This window comes from Chiroxiphia lanceolata, chromosome 7 (assembly GCF_009829145.1).
Source record: "Chiroxiphia lanceolata isolate bChiLan1 chromosome 7, bChiLan1.pri, whole genome shotgun sequence".
In the NCBI taxonomy this organism is placed as follows: Eukaryota; Metazoa; Chordata; class Aves; order Passeriformes; family Pipridae; genus Chiroxiphia; species Chiroxiphia lanceolata.
In genome coordinates this window covers 13,236,506-13,251,655 of record NC_045643.1, presented here as the reverse complement: position 1 = coordinate 13,251,655, position 15,150 = coordinate 13,236,506, and the positions used below count along the sequence as shown (strand labels likewise).

The 15,150-nt window shown below is 49.1% G+C and overlaps 1 long non-coding RNA gene across 1 annotated transcript; it reads right to left on the bottom strand.

Moving 5' to 3' along the window:
- Positions 1-1,868: 1,868 nt before the first annotated feature.
- Positions 1,869-8,556, bottom strand: LOC116789348. Its single transcript, XR_004357998.1, has 3 exons — positions 8,499-8,556; positions 4,180-4,361; positions 1,869-1,885 (listed from the first exon to the last, which is right to left on the bottom strand). It is a non-coding gene; the product is annotated as an uncharacterized LOC116789348 (long non-coding RNA).
- Positions 8,557-15,150: the final 6,594 nt, after the last annotated feature.

Here is a 15,150-nt window from a genome sequence, read left to right as displayed (position 1 = left end):
GGTGCTGCACCCATGAGTTTTCATGGCACTGTCGAGCCTGTGCCTCCGACTGTCCACCTTTAGGGGCTGTGAGTCCCCATTGCAGGCTTGGCAAGGGGAAGGAGACCCAGCCTGAGCTTCATCTGTGCCGCAGAGACACCATGAAGATGCGCTAAAGCAATCTGTTCTCCCATCTTTTCCCAGACCCTTTGCCGTGAGACACAATATTTTGGAGGGGCAGCTGAAATCTTGCTGGTGTTAATTTAGTTTCGGTCTGCTCACTGTTAACTTTGGGCTTGCTGCGCTTTTTGTGGCTCCTTTTCCATAAAGAAAGCTTATTTCTCTTAAAACAGGGCGAGAAGCAGCTTGGCACCGCAGACACTTTAAAGATGTTTGAACATTTGCAAGAGGAAGCAAACACATTTTTTAAATATTATGAAAAGCACCTTGAACAACAACTTCTCAGCAAGAGCCCTCTGCAGGCTCCATCCTTCGCTGAAGGAGCCCATTGCTCAGCCTGGGAGCATCTGAGGCTCAGTGCATCACCCCACACTTTTGTGCTACATCTCAGAATCCTGCTCCGGGCATGGCATCCAACAGGGCCGGAACAGTGACGCAGGGCACTGAGTAGGAGATGAGCTCTGCTGAATCACAATAATATTAAAAAACAATGAGGGACATCCCACAGCAGCTCCTCTCTGCAGCCATACTCACCAGCCAGCCCTCGGGAGTGGATGATAAAAATAAAGAGGAAACTAAGTTCACAACATACTTCAACATTGTCAAGTGAGCAGTGGTTCCTGAGTCACTCCTGGGTCTCACTAAGGTTTTCAGGCATTGTTTCACTGTACCCTACTTACATGAAACTGGGATATGACTCATCTTTGTTTTTCCCCAAATGAGGTTTTCCTACTGAAACCTTGATTTTCTGGTCAACATAAAACTTGAGGGGTGATTTTATTTTTAATGAATTGTGAGAAAAATTAGGGGTAGATAAGCACAAAAAATTTACATGTCTGCTAATGTCCACAGAGTTAATCTGTTTTTAAAATAAAAAGACATTTTCTGGCTAAAACCCTTTCCTTTCTAATATTTTGACTCTCCCCATAGGTGTCAGTGTTCACTTGTCTCCTCGTTGCCCCTTCTGACACAGTACCATGTTCCTTGTGTTTCCCCACCGATTTTTCTTGGTAGAGCCACATCCCTGCCAGCCAGCTGGCCACAGGCACACAAATCACAGATGCCAGGCATGGGAGCACTGACAGCCAGCAGAGACCATTAGATCATCTTGCCTGACCTTCCCTGATGTAGGGCTGAGTTTGGCATCCAATTACTCCTGTACCAAGCCCAGTAACTCCTGCCTGGCTCAAGTGTATGGGGCAGAAATGCGTCCTGTCTGGGTCTAAATATATCAAAGGCAAGGGAATGTGATGCTCTCCTGGGTAGTTTAATCTTTATTAACACTCGCTTTTTAAAAGGTCTGTTTGATTCACAATTTGAATTTGTCTGGCTTCAGCTTCCAGGCGTGAGCTCATGCGATGCCTTTCTCCTCTAGATTAAACAGCCTTTTAATACCTGCCTTTCTCTCCCCATGAAGGTACCTCACACAGCACAATTAAGTCACCTCTTGATCTTCTTTTTAATAAGCTAAACAGGCTGAGCTCCCCTGGTTTCACACCATAAGACATTCCCCCAGCCCTTCCCAAGGATCAAGTCTCTAATACCACCTGATCCCGTGCAGGGGGGATGCATGGCAAAGCAGCCCTGTGCAGCTGATGAAATAAAGAAGCTTGAAGGATATGGCAGCTTTTCTCTGCTGCCTGCTTCCCCAGCCAGCCTGTATTTTTGGGGAGGCTGCTTAGGAAAACAAGGAACTGAACAAGGTCTTTCCTCACTGAACATTTACCTGAGGAACAATAAAACAGCATTAGCCAAAAAATGAAAGTCAATGCACATGCAATGCTGCACACACATTACTGGCAAGAATCACTACTTTTGATCCATTTTTTAATATGTTTCCCTCTGAACTGGACCCCGAATGCCCCAGCCAATGCAAGCAGGGATGGGGATATTTTGGGTGATGCAGTTTTAGAGCCAGCCAGCCCACAAGCTGGATTTTAGCCACGGGCTTCAGCAATACTATTTCACAAAACGTTATAACGTTTTAGCTGGGAGAGTAGGCAGGGCCCCTTGCACTCTCCACCGGGTATTTGTCCTGCCTGTGAATCAATTACAGCAGAGACACTGTGTGTATTAGGATTGCTGCTTGGCACCTATTTCAGCCCTGATATATGTTGCTCTGCTCTGCAACAAACGACTTAGATAAACCTCCAGGAGGTCCTGTCTGTCAGCAAGGTTTTTATTAGGTGAGCCATGCCCATTCTCACAACGGAATGGCTACCTGGTAGAAAATTGTAAGCTGTTTTCCTCGGAGGGGGTGAGCCCTAAATGAGTTTCCCGGTCTCACTTTGGGAACAGACTCGGATATTAAAGGGACCAGAGAGTATCATTACTGCCAGGTGATAAAAACAACCACTATTTGGGAAGACTGATGGCCTTTGTAGAAGCTCCCAACAGAAGCTTCATTCTGCACAGTGGATAATAACAGCCGTCTTGGGCTGAAATCCCAAAGCAGCTGCATTTTCCAAGGCTACAAAAGTGACTTCAGGATTCCTGGCGCCACGTTGCTCAAGCATCACTTTTTGGCAGTGACAAAGCCCAAGAGTGGTTAATATTCTTCAATGATCACAGCTTAAAGATGTCATCTGCTCTCTCCCTGCTTGCAGCTCTGCTTTCTGGATTGCTGCCCTGTCTCAGCAAGGGTCAGGTGTCAGTGGGAGCAGAAGCTACCTGGGGCAGGAAAGCCAGCAAGCACATCTTCCCCCTTGCAATGGGGAGTAGAAGGTTGAAGCGTAAATCTCTGCCACTAAAATAGGTGCCAGCTCGCATTATGGCATCATGAAAACATCATTGCATCACACTGCAGACATGACCTTTCACTACAGCTTGTTGTGCCCTGGGAGCAGGCAGCACCCTCCAGGACCATCTCCAGCCTACTTTAACTGACTGCAGTGCTCTGTCTGGCAATCACAACTCCCTGACCACTGGTCCCGGGGCAAGCTCCAGTCTGGGACATTCTCAGTTTCCTACAGCTCTCTTGGCCACAGCCACATTGAGCAGGTACCTGTCCCATCTGAGAAGTACCCACCCCGCTAAGGAGCTACTGGGATCTTTCAAGAGTTTTGCCAGTCCCTGGACCAGGGCTCTACAACAAGCACAGAGCTGCCACCAGCTCACCTGGGAGCCAGGCAGACCCCCACTGATTTTCTGACCAGCTTAACAAATAGCTATTTCCTGTGCCCATTTCCTGCACCACTTCCCATTCCTGCATCACTGGTTCCACTAGTGACCTTGTGAGAGCCCAGAAGGACGGTGGAGCAGCATAGGGATGTGGTGAGGCTGTGGTGTGCCATCACCCCACCCACAGGGCTGTCCACTGTGGCAGACCCAGCAGCCTAGGGCAGGGTGTAAGCCATGGGTCTGCCTCTCACCAGTGTCCCTGCCCCAGGGTAGAGCTGCAATGGGGGCACATCTACCAGAGGGCAAATAAAAAAGCAACAGCGCATTTCAGCTCAGCTACTGTTCTTGTCTTCCCCTTGCCAGCACAGGGGTTTTGGGTGTGCAAGCCTAGGGGTGTCGACCAGCCCCTTGCACACCCAGTCCTCGGGCTGAGGGCTGTGCACAGCAGCCAAAGGCTGGCTCCTGCACCAGAGCTACCCCACACAGAGGACTGGCTTCATTTGCTTTCACAACAAGATACCCTGTTGCCAGTGTCACTTACAGTCAGCCCTGACACCTATTCATCCAGCTCAAGTGCTTTTTTCTATATGGGTTTTCTTGGCTGTTTTCTCTAGATGAAGATTTTCTGAAGAATGCTAGTTCCCTTTGTAACCTTTCAAGAGTCCTCTCTGTATGAAGTTCTCTTCACATCATCTCCAACAGATGCAGGTAATAAAGTCGCAGCAGATTTATGAGTTTGAGAATCTCATTATATCTATCTACCCATCAAGAAAAGGAGCTGTCTTTAGAAGAGGCAGGGGATGGATTTTGCTGTTATCTATTGTTTAAAAAGATGAAGAAAAAGAAACCCTCTTCAAGCCTTCCCAGCCCCAATTGTGTAAAAACATCCTCTGAACTCACCAAGCACAGTGCCAGCCTATGCCAACGTCAGGACATGGCCCTGCAGCTCTTTGGAGAGTTGAAAAAACCCAGATCCATGCCTGTGCATCTCTGCCAAGCGCCTCAGCTGGCACCAGCTTCAGACCCAGCCACAGTGCTGCTGTGGATGACAATCAGTCCAGGTAGACTGTGCTCTTGGAGACCTGTTAGAGACAAGTTAGAATAGCTTGTGAAGGACAATGACAGCTCACTGCTGATGTCTGCCTGTGGAGATGAACATCCTCAGCAAGCAGCAGTGTAAAAAGGGAGCTCCCCCCATGGTGCCCATGCCCTTGAGGGTCCCCAAAGCCATGATACCATGCCCATAAAGCATAGGTTTTGGCTATGGAGCCCAAACAGGACTGCTATCCTACCCCTATCCATCCCAGCATAGACCCCACACCACAGCTCACCCACTCTGGTAGTGGCTTGCCATGAAGGACAAAGGCTGTGAGCAAACAATTAGGCAGCAGAAAGAGAGCCAGGGGGACGAACAGCCTTCAGAAATAGTGAGGTGTCAGGAAAGAGGTGACAATCCCCTGACCCATCCCATTCTGCACTGATGACACCGCCCTGGTGAGCCTTCACAGCAAGCACTTGCTCCCAGGCTCCATGGGAGCCACGCAGCCAGCTCCTTGCCTGTTTCCATGCTCTCTGCTGCTGCTTTCCCAGCAGCCAGGCCAACTCTCCTCCAGGATGCTCCCATCTGCCTGTGCCTGTGGGGATGGAGGGTTCGCACTAGGAAGGGCTGACACTGGTGACATTTATAGGCAGAAGCTTCTGGGTGGTGTCAGAGAGGGTTAAACAAGTACATTAGCAGGATCTAGTCTGGGGGATCGTGGCAACGGGTCATGTGTTTGCCATGTTCTTCAACCACATCAGTCAGGGTTTTGTAATGGCTGAAGTCCCACTTGGGAAATACATTTTCCAGGCATGGTTCCAGCCAAAAGGCAGCTCTGCAGCCCTATTGTGAGCACATTTTTGCAGCTTTTTTGCAAATGGTCAGAGACCTGCCTAGCATCTCTCCCAGCCCAGCTCGCCCAGCAGACCTGGCTGTGCTCAGCCTTGGAGGAGGAAAAGCCTTTGGGCTCATCCCACAGGAGAAGGGCCCAGATCTGTGAGTTACATTGTCCAGGGCAGGTCGGATACTGGGACTGGAGGGGGTGCACCAGGATGTGACAGACAGCTGGTATGAAATCATGGCTTCTGCAAAGTCAACAGGACTTTGGTCACCAGCTTACAGCCACAATTTCAGCTTCAAAATGCTGGTGTCTGGGGCCTCCAGTCACTCCCTGCTCTGTTTCACGGATATGGAGCCTCTTTCTCTGCAAACATAACAAATCAGTTTTGATCTTTCCCATCAGCCTCTTTTGCAAACACACATCCCGTGCGACATCTCTGTTCATACATCAAAATACTTGGCAAAACAAAGCAGAAACCTGTTCTTCCTGTCAACTAAAAAATTAATTAGGACAGAACCCTGATTCTGAACAAATAAGCAAAAATCCCACCTCCCTCCAGCTCTTTAAGCAAAAACTTTTGTGCAAGGATTAACTGCCAGTGAACAGTCACAGCTATTATATTTGAAAGGTGACTGGTCTGCAGATGAAATGTCAGAGTTTACTTTGCAAACACTTTCTGGTTTTTTACAAAAGAACAGGGAAAAAGCCCACCCTCAGCCATTGCATATCATCACTGTTGTATGAAACAAAACATCACGTCCCATCTGAAAATATTAGTTCACGATTTTGTTTCATGCTGATCTAATTTGTGAGCCATGGCGAGGCACAGCCTGTGTTTGAAGAGTTTAATAAGTCACTGTATGTGTAGCACTAAATCCAGGCCCTAAGGGGATGGGACCCCCCCATCTATAGCACCCCTGGCCTCAGTTTGCTGGACCCTATGGTGGGCTGGGGGTGCAGCCTTGCTTTAGCACTGCCCGGACCCTGCTGCTCAAGGCACCCACCTGGCATTTGGGCTGGGTGCATGTACAGCAGCTGAGGGGCTGGTTCTTCACAAGGACTTCACCCCTGCAAACCTCTTGTCAACAACAGTGGCTGAGGGAAGTAGCACTTCCACAAGCTGTGCCAGAAGAGGAAGGCTTTGGAGGGGAGCAGTTGGTGGGCAGCCAGCTGAATGGCAGCTGACAGTAGAGGTGTTTGTGCCCTGCAAGAGTGAGTGGTCTATACAAACCCAAGTGCATCACAGCCCAGGTGTTCCCATGCCACCATGCCAGCAAAGGGCCCAATGCCAGAGCATGGGGCTCCACAATGTCCCCTTGGTCTCAGAGAGATGGGGCAGCAGTGACATCAATGGAGCATCTCACCAGCTCCGAGCTGGAAGGAGACAGGGAGCTGCAGCCCCACTGTAGGCTGGCAGTGACCACTAGCAGCAGATCAGCTTCTGCCTCTTCCCATAGCACAGCATAAAATACAGCTGATAGAGGAGTTTTGGTTCAATCTAGAAACAGATTTCAGTACAAGAGTCAGCAAAAATTTCTTCTGGTTGAAAAAAAAAAGCCAATCAGGAGTAGAGACAAAGTCTGACTTACAAGAGAGGGGGGAAAACCAATCCGCAGAGAGAAGAGACAACAGTTTTGGCCAACACACCATGGCCTCCATTAAATAAAACACCCTGTCATTTGCATTCACTTGGCAAGTGACTAAACCTGAACTTGGCTGCACACTTGATGATCCACCATTACTTTCCAGGGAGGAGGTTGAAATATTCTTATTCCTATTCATTAGGCCAAAGTAATTCTCTTAATGCCATGGAACCAGCCATGGACAAGATGCTGCACATAATGTCATTGGCAGTGTTGCTAAATGAAATCCCTCTGCAAGCAGCCAGGGGAATCAATACTCACAGTAATTTGTCCTTCCAAGTTTTCCTCCCACGCCTTCTTATTTGTGGTGTCAGTCTGTGCCAGCTCTATCTACCTCAGCTGTGTGTGGGGCATGGAGGGTCTCGGGGCTGGAAAAGTGCCCCGGTGAGGTGCTCTGCCTCTGCTACTCTCCTCCATTTGGGAGCCACTTCCCAGCCCCGTGGGCAGCACCTCTATGTGGCCTAACACATTGCTGTGGGGCAAGCAGGCTTTGTTGCAGGACTGATCAGGAGCCAAAAGAGAGGTATGAGGTGCTCTTCCCTGGCTCTGTGGAGTATGAAGGGCTGATTTTATAACACATAACGGAAAAGAATCATGGCTTTTTCCAGTAATTGAAAATACAGCAAAGTCTTAATTAAATTATTAGCCAGAAATTCAGCTTCTGTTAGGCGATGCTGCCACACCACGGCAAACATGTCAGGCCATTAGCAAGCACAGGGCCCAGGGACAGCCCAGCCCTCACACATTAACTGGAGTAAATCTTTATTGCTTCCTGAGCCCTTGCTTCAGAACACATTAAACATCAATAACTCAGCACTCAATGTCGCCCAATATTATATCAAATCATTAGTGGAAGGTTAATCATTACAAAAAGAAGAGGTCTCAGCTGACATTTCACTCATTTCCTATGTGGAAGCCCTATCATTACCACAGCAGCACAAAAATTTGGGCTTAGTGGTACCTGAATGCATCACTGTGACTGGTAGGTGGAGGAAGAAGGGTCCCCATCTGTCCACAGCCAGAAGAAGGGACATGCCCAAGGGCCAGACAAATTCCATCCAAATTGCCATCTTTCCCAGCCAGCATGGGAGCCAGCTCAGTGGCAGAACCTTCCCTGAGGATTAGGCCTGAAACAGGGTCCCAGTTGCAGCCACCGTCACCCCACAGGGCAGCCAGCCAAGAGCCCTGCAGACCCAGGGAGGTCTGCACAGCAGGGAGGGGGGAAGCCCTTTAGTGTTCTGTCCTGTCATAAAGAAATTTATATTACCAAGTTCAAATCCTTGTTTCTTTTCTGCTGGCATAATAACTTTGAAATGTATTATTGCTGAGACACTCGCCTCTCTCTGCCAACAACTCCCTGGAGAAAAGCACTAGCAGAAGAAAAGAACTTTTTACAGCTTCTTCATAAAAGAAGTCAGCAATCCACTGGACCTAATCAACTTTTCCTAGAGATGACAAGGACAGAGCCTCAGCTGCAGTAAACCAGTGGAGCCTCATTGGTATGTCATAGAGAATGCTCCCAATTTGCTCTGTACCTTAGCCAGTCTCTTCCATGGAAGCAAAAATTTGTGTTGCTGCTTCCTCTGCCAGACGTGCTAGGAAAGGGTGGCGGACCAATATTGTGGTCTAGGAAGAACTAATAGGAAAAGAGAAGCATTTAAGTAAAACCACTCGCTAACACTATAGATCTTCTTACCGGGTCAGCCTGCCAATGCATCAGGACAGCTGGATGGTGTACGTGAAGAGAATCCATAGCTGATTTAGGATAACAGCCTAAATCAGGTGGGTTTTAGGCTGCTCTTTTCACTCAGTCACGAAACACCAGTGCCAGAATCTCAGCAAGAGCCACATTAGTGGCTGGGCTTTCCACCGCCATGAGCTGTGCCATCTGCAGGAGAAGACTTCCATTTCAGAAAGCACCTGATGGCCTCTGAGCTAATTTTCCCTGCTCCCACAGACAAAGGCAGCCACAGATGTGGTTACAACTTTGATTATTTTTTTTTAAATCATTTGAGAAATCTTGCCAGAGAACGGTTGGAAATGATAGTCCTAAGCAGAGGCAGCTCAGCTGGCAGACTTTGAAATAAGGCTATTGCATTAAGCGTTTAAACTGGAAAAATAAGTGGTTTGGCAATGAGGCAGTAGATCAAAAACTGATGCTCTGCAGGACAAGGGCTGAACCAGGCAGGGTGTCCCTGCCACGGGCAGCTCTGACCCCAGCCAGGAGCACCCCATGTCACTTTGCCTTGCTGCATTCTGGTTCCCTTCACCCATCACCCGGGACACTTGCACCTCTCTCATCCAGCAGTATGCTCAGATGCAGAATGGGAGAGCATCCTGGTCAGTGGGTCAGCAGGTTTTGATCCACACTGCAAAAACTGGATCCCAGTGCTGTTGTTTCTGGGGTGTGTGCTGGCTGCAGCAGCAGCAGGCAGCTACCGGCACCTGAGAAACCAAGCAGTGTGAGGCAGTGGTTTGGGGCAGACCACAGGGGACTACTTCTTCCCTTCCTTCAATTCCTAGTGGAGAAATAGAAAAGCAAGTGTAATCAATTTGGCATGTATCTATTTACTATGAGCACATACTAAAGACTCACAACAGATCTCCTCCCCCACCTTTGGCAGCCAGCCTACATGTTGGCAAGCAAAAGATGTTATCTTGAAGATTCACTGCAATACCCTGAGTCATGCTGTAAGTCCGAATCCACTAGGAAGCCTGCTGAAATCAAGGACCTAGCACAGAGACACTGCCTTCTCATGTATTGCTCATAGCAACATTCACCAGGTCGGATCCTCCACACCCCCAGCACCAAGGGGGCTCACAGCCAGCAACACTTCACCTGCCTTTTCTACAGGGTGGCAGATATGAGAGTCCAGTCCTGGCCATAGGACTGAGATGACAAGAGAACCTCTCCACCAAAGCTCTGCCCCAGCAAACTGGGCTTTAACTGAAACTCCAGCTAAACCTCACCTTTCTATGCAGGGCCTGTGGGGCCAAGTGGGGTTGCTGAGGTGGCTCCCTCAGGGCTCCGGGCTGTGGGGAGACAGTGTAAGCCTGGGTACGTGACAGAGGAGTGAAGGCAGTGGAGCTAAACTGATTTACATCAGCTGAGGAACTACTGCACGGTTGGGCAACAGAGCATAGCGATTCAAGGGAGGAATAGCAAATTCAAAGCCCAGCATTAACACAGTGCTCAGCTGAGCAACTCAAGGACTCCAAGGAGAGAAAATTCAAATATGCAGCAGCCTTAAATCAGGTGGATTTGGACGCTGAGAGCTTTAGGTTCATGCCCCCATCAGGCAAATTTGGACTTGCCCAACAGAAACACAAACATTTGGGGGGTGGGGCAAGAGAGGGCTCCTTCTCCCAAACTGTAAAGTTTTCTGTAAAAGCAGGTATTGGTTCCCACTATTTCAGTGACAGTCGCTTTCAGAGTAGCCAGAGCTCAGCAGAAATAAAATCCTATGGCCTCTGCAGATGATGGATACTGTAGTAGCCCTCAGCAAACAGCAGAGCCTGGACCACAAAACATGCTTTCATTAGACTGTGTAGCAACAAGTTTTCAGCCATTTCCTGGACAAAAAAATAGCATAGGAAAATGCTGCACCACTGAAATCCATTTGAGGGAAAGGCGGGCTAATAGGGGGCTCTGCAGTCTGCAATGGCACAGAGGTCCCCGTTGTACATCAGGACTGCATTTTGGGGTGAGGCAGACAAAAAGTGCATCACATCATGGTCATCTGCAAACTACCAGATGGATTTAGCAGATTTGTGGCAGCTGTTAGCTATTGCAGGGAGATGTATAGATCTGAAGGCTAAAGGATCAGATAAAATCATTTAATATGAACTCCTGCAAGACACAGGGCACGGAAACACAAGTCCGTAATTTCTGTCTGACCCCAGGCTTGTCTTTTAGAGAGATCTTCAATCTGGATTTGAAGATATCAAAGGATGGAAACTCTACTATCCCCAAGTACATTAGTAGGTAATCTTAACAAGGGAGTCACCCCATTTTACCTGTCTTCATCTTTTAGGTATAGTATATTGTTATGCCTTTGCCCTCCAAATTAAACAGCTCTCTGCTCCCAGAAGTCTCATTCTTAAATAAGTATTTAGAGATGATGATCCAAGTCACCTCTTAACCTTTCCTTTGTTATGCTAAATTAGTTTAAACTTCCTTCATGGCTCCCTCCAGGGAGAGTTTTCCAGCTTCTGAACCTTCTTCTCTCCCAGGGCAGCTCCTGTCAGCCCCTCAGGCCAGCTTCCCCACCAAAGGAGCTGGCTTGATTGAGCAGGAAGCCAAGGCTGATTAAGCAAATCATTCTGGAAGGTAAGGAAACATGCTGCTGGTCACACCCATGGTGTCCAGAGGCTTCCACAAAACTTTCTTGTTCCAGACTGGACATGCTGATACCTGACCATCACCCCTCCACGACTTCCCTGCCAATGGCACCCTGCCTGCTGCCTCTGCTGCTGCCATCACCCCTGGCTTTCCCAGCACTAAGGGCAGCAGGGGATACTATGTATAAACAAATCTGCACAGCAATTAATTAGCAGTGATAATTAACCTCTTCGATTATTTTTAAGCCTTCCCAACAAAACTATGGGGTGCTTTTGTTTACTTACCATATGATAACTGCTTGATGGATTTATATGAAGTAAATTAATAAATAGGCAGTACCCATGGCAAGAAATAATTGGGAGGACTTAATGTCACTGATTAAATTATCCATTCAAAAAGCAAGCATTCTAGCAAAGCTTTTCTCTTGTCTCCTACATCCGCACATCAGGAGCTCAGTGCCTGCCAGGCCACCTCTCCCCGCGCCACCGCATCTCTCCTTAAAGCCCATCTCTGCCGCAGCGGTTCAAAGGCACGTGGCGGTGGCTGACAGCGAGGATGACATTTGTCACGCTGACCTTCACCACCACATCATTACCCCTACTGTCCTAACACCCGTCCTCTGCCCACTCCTCCGTGACTGCCCCCCGACCCTCGCGCTGCCATTTCCAGCTCCTCAGCGCAGGGGGCTGCTGGGTTCAGCTCGACAGTGCAGGTCGCAGCCTTGATCCTCTTTGCCGCCCTCCCGCCCGCCCTGGCCGTGCCCGGCCGTGGGGCCGGGGCTGTCCCCGGCGCGGTCCCCGCGGGCTCTGGCGCGGGCGGAGCGCGGAGCCCGCTCGGTGCCTGAGCCCCGAGCTCCACCTAGCGGGGCCGGGCTTATCCGGGCCGGGACGCGGGGCAGCGGGACACTGCTGCTGACGGGCTCTGCCAGCCCTCGCCCAGACCTCCCGCCGCCGCCTGGCTGCCCACGGGGCCCGTGTCTGTGCAGAGGAGACCAGAGCCAGGCAGAGGGGTCGGGGGTTTAATCTCTAAGATGAGCACGTAATGGCAGGCAAGAGAGCCTGTGCTGCCAAAAAAGGGAGATGGGGGAACTTGGCAAAGGGCTGTCCCCGCACACCCGGCCCCAGAAGGAATGGCCTCTAAAGGACCATCCACAAGCCTCACGTACCCTTGGGCAGATGCACACGATGCACAGAGCAGCCCATAGGGCCTCGCAGGGCAGAGCTGGCATACAGGTTAATGTGGGAAAGTATGAGGAGTCCAACCCAGAAGGCTCCTGTACCTCGGGCAGAGCAAGCAAGTCCCAGGGTCAGTTTGGCCAAGAAATCCAGTGGGGTGAGGAACATGTGCATCTTTCCCCCTTTCCAAGCCCCAGTGCTTTACTGGCATAAAGCCAGCACTGATACCAGACTGCAGGCTTTCTAAATCAAACTTTGCCTCTCTATTCTCTCTTGCTCTTATCTCTCCCTCAAAGATTACACACTAAAACACTGATGAAAAAGTTCACAGGTTGCTTTCATGAGTCCATAAGTTACTTATAACCTGCTGGCTGCGCAAGTATAGTTCCTTAGACTTCTTCAGATTTTCTCTATAAACTTGGAGAAGGGATGCAGACAGACTCAAGAGCCACATGACATTTTCAGACACTGCTCTGCTCCTGAAATCACAAGGTTTGAGCTTTGAACCCCATGGAGAATTAACATGTCCCTCCAACTACAGAGGGAAGGTTAGATAGTTACTTCTGGCATTACTCTTTGCCCAAACACCACAGTATTTGGTGTTCCTATGGGGTCCTGAGTGCATACTTGGCATGGTGTGAGAGGACCTGCTGCCCAAACCTAGTGCCCAGGTGGTGTTCTTAATGCCCATATTCCAAGTGGGAGGGAGGTGGATCAGGCATCCTGCTGGCTGGGTCTTGTTCCCCCACCATCTTCAGAAAAAAAAAGGTTCCAACACAGAACATCATGAGATTTGCCTTAAAAGGTTAAAGAAAGCAACAAATATTGGGTTTACTTACTGTCTTCATCTGAGTTAATGGGGCAAGAGTTTAGTTTTTCCTCTGCAGCACTGAGAGCAGCCACCTTTCTTCTTTTTAAGGAAGAGCAATGTTTCTCACTGAGGCTTTAGGTAAAGTTCAGTTGCTGGAAGGACCGGTAGCAGAGGCGCCCTGCTTCCTGCAGGATGGAGAAGAGCTGCAACCAGCCTCTGTGTTTCTCCAGTTCTGTGCTGACATTTTTATTCTGCGTTGCTCCTTATCAGCTCAGGGCCAGCCTGGCCCACAGGCAGCTGATGACATTTCCAGTCATCGGCATTTTTCCAGTTGAGCTGAGATTAAGCTAGTGTCTTCTCATAAGGACTTGCACGTTAAAGAACTGAAAGAGCACTAACAGCCTCATCAGCGACCCAGGATTTCCCATGGTCTCGAGTGCAGTGTGTTTCAGAGCCAATGCTACATGCTGCACGTGCACCTGGAAAGGTCCAGGGAGGGCTGACGGCCGAGCCAGCAAGGTGGTCTGCCAGCACACAGACCTCAGACGCTGCAGAGACCTTGGCTGTCTGCTTCCACCTGGTGAATCAAATGAGTCCAGACATCACCCACCTCCTCTGTGCACTTTTGTGCCAGGAAAGACAGAGTAAATTGTAAATCAGGGTTTGCAAAAGTGTCACCAATGATATTCCTGCCTGCACCCTGGCTGCCCACCTGTCGCAGCAGGGTTGGTTCTGACCTTGTTTTATAGAGGCTGCATCATGAATCCCTCCACCTAAACACCTCTCCTGGCCCAACCCCATGCCAGCTAAGCCACTCAATGTCTTGCTTTGCTTTTAAGGGAGTCTGACCCCTTCTACCCTTGTCCATGTTATCTGGGGTGTAGATGAAACATACACTGACCTTCCCCATGAATAGCATCAGGCACCTGATTCCCAAATTGTGTTTGACACTCCAGGGCAGAAGCCCATGCAGAGAATGCCAAATGGTCTTAGTCAGCTTTTTTGCACCTGAAAACATCACCACTTAAAGTCTTTTAGCTCTGACTTTCCCTGGATGTATCAAGAACTTGACTCAAACACACACAGCCTGCAGCTCTGTGAGACACCAAGGCTTGGACATGTAAAAGCATATGGAGAAATGCATTTCTCCATGTACTGAAGCTTGATTTTACACGGTCTGGAAATTGCAGTATGGAGGAAAGAGCAAGATGGTTAAGAAAGGATGTGTGTGTGCATCTGTCTTATGGATGCACACACACATACCCAACACACCTGGCTCAGTTCATGCTGAGGAATCCTGTGCCTCCACATTGGCACACTGGCAGGGGAGGCTGTGGCTTGCTCACATATTTATCCACAGATTCACAGCTAACAAACTAGGTGATGGCATTTAGGAAGGCAAAAAAAATGGCCTGTGTGTCTTGGCAGGTGTCTGTAATAACAAACAACAGTAATCATAATAATAACAAAAATTACAATGATCACAAGAAACAGTAATAAAGGACCTTGTGTGCTGCCAGCTGGACTGAATTGCTTGTGCAGAGCAGCCCATGAGCTCTCCCCACTCTGAAAGCAAAGATGCCACATTATTAAGTGGTTCCTTATCTGGAGAGAGCCAATGAGTGTGGGCTGCTTCCCCTGGTCTCCTTACCCCCAACAAAATCTTCCACCATCAGCGAACAAATCACTTGCTCATAGGCATTAGCCAGAAATCAAAGCCCTGGCAAGTTATTATTGACCTGACACTCTTCCCAAGAGGAGGCTAATGCTGAGCTCTTTATCCCTTCTGTGTTCCTGCTTTCCTGACACACTTTGATTTTTTTTGCATTTGCAGGTAATTCAGCTCCATTTGATCACAGCTCATTCACCTGTCTAATGACTTCTCATCGTCCGTCTGCCCTGTGGAGCAGCCGCCTCCACGGCAGCTCACTCTGCCTGTCCCACCCGCATGCTCAACCTGGTGTTTTCTCAGCAATTCGGCTTTGGAAACATGTTTCCTTCTTATCCAGCACAAGGGCCA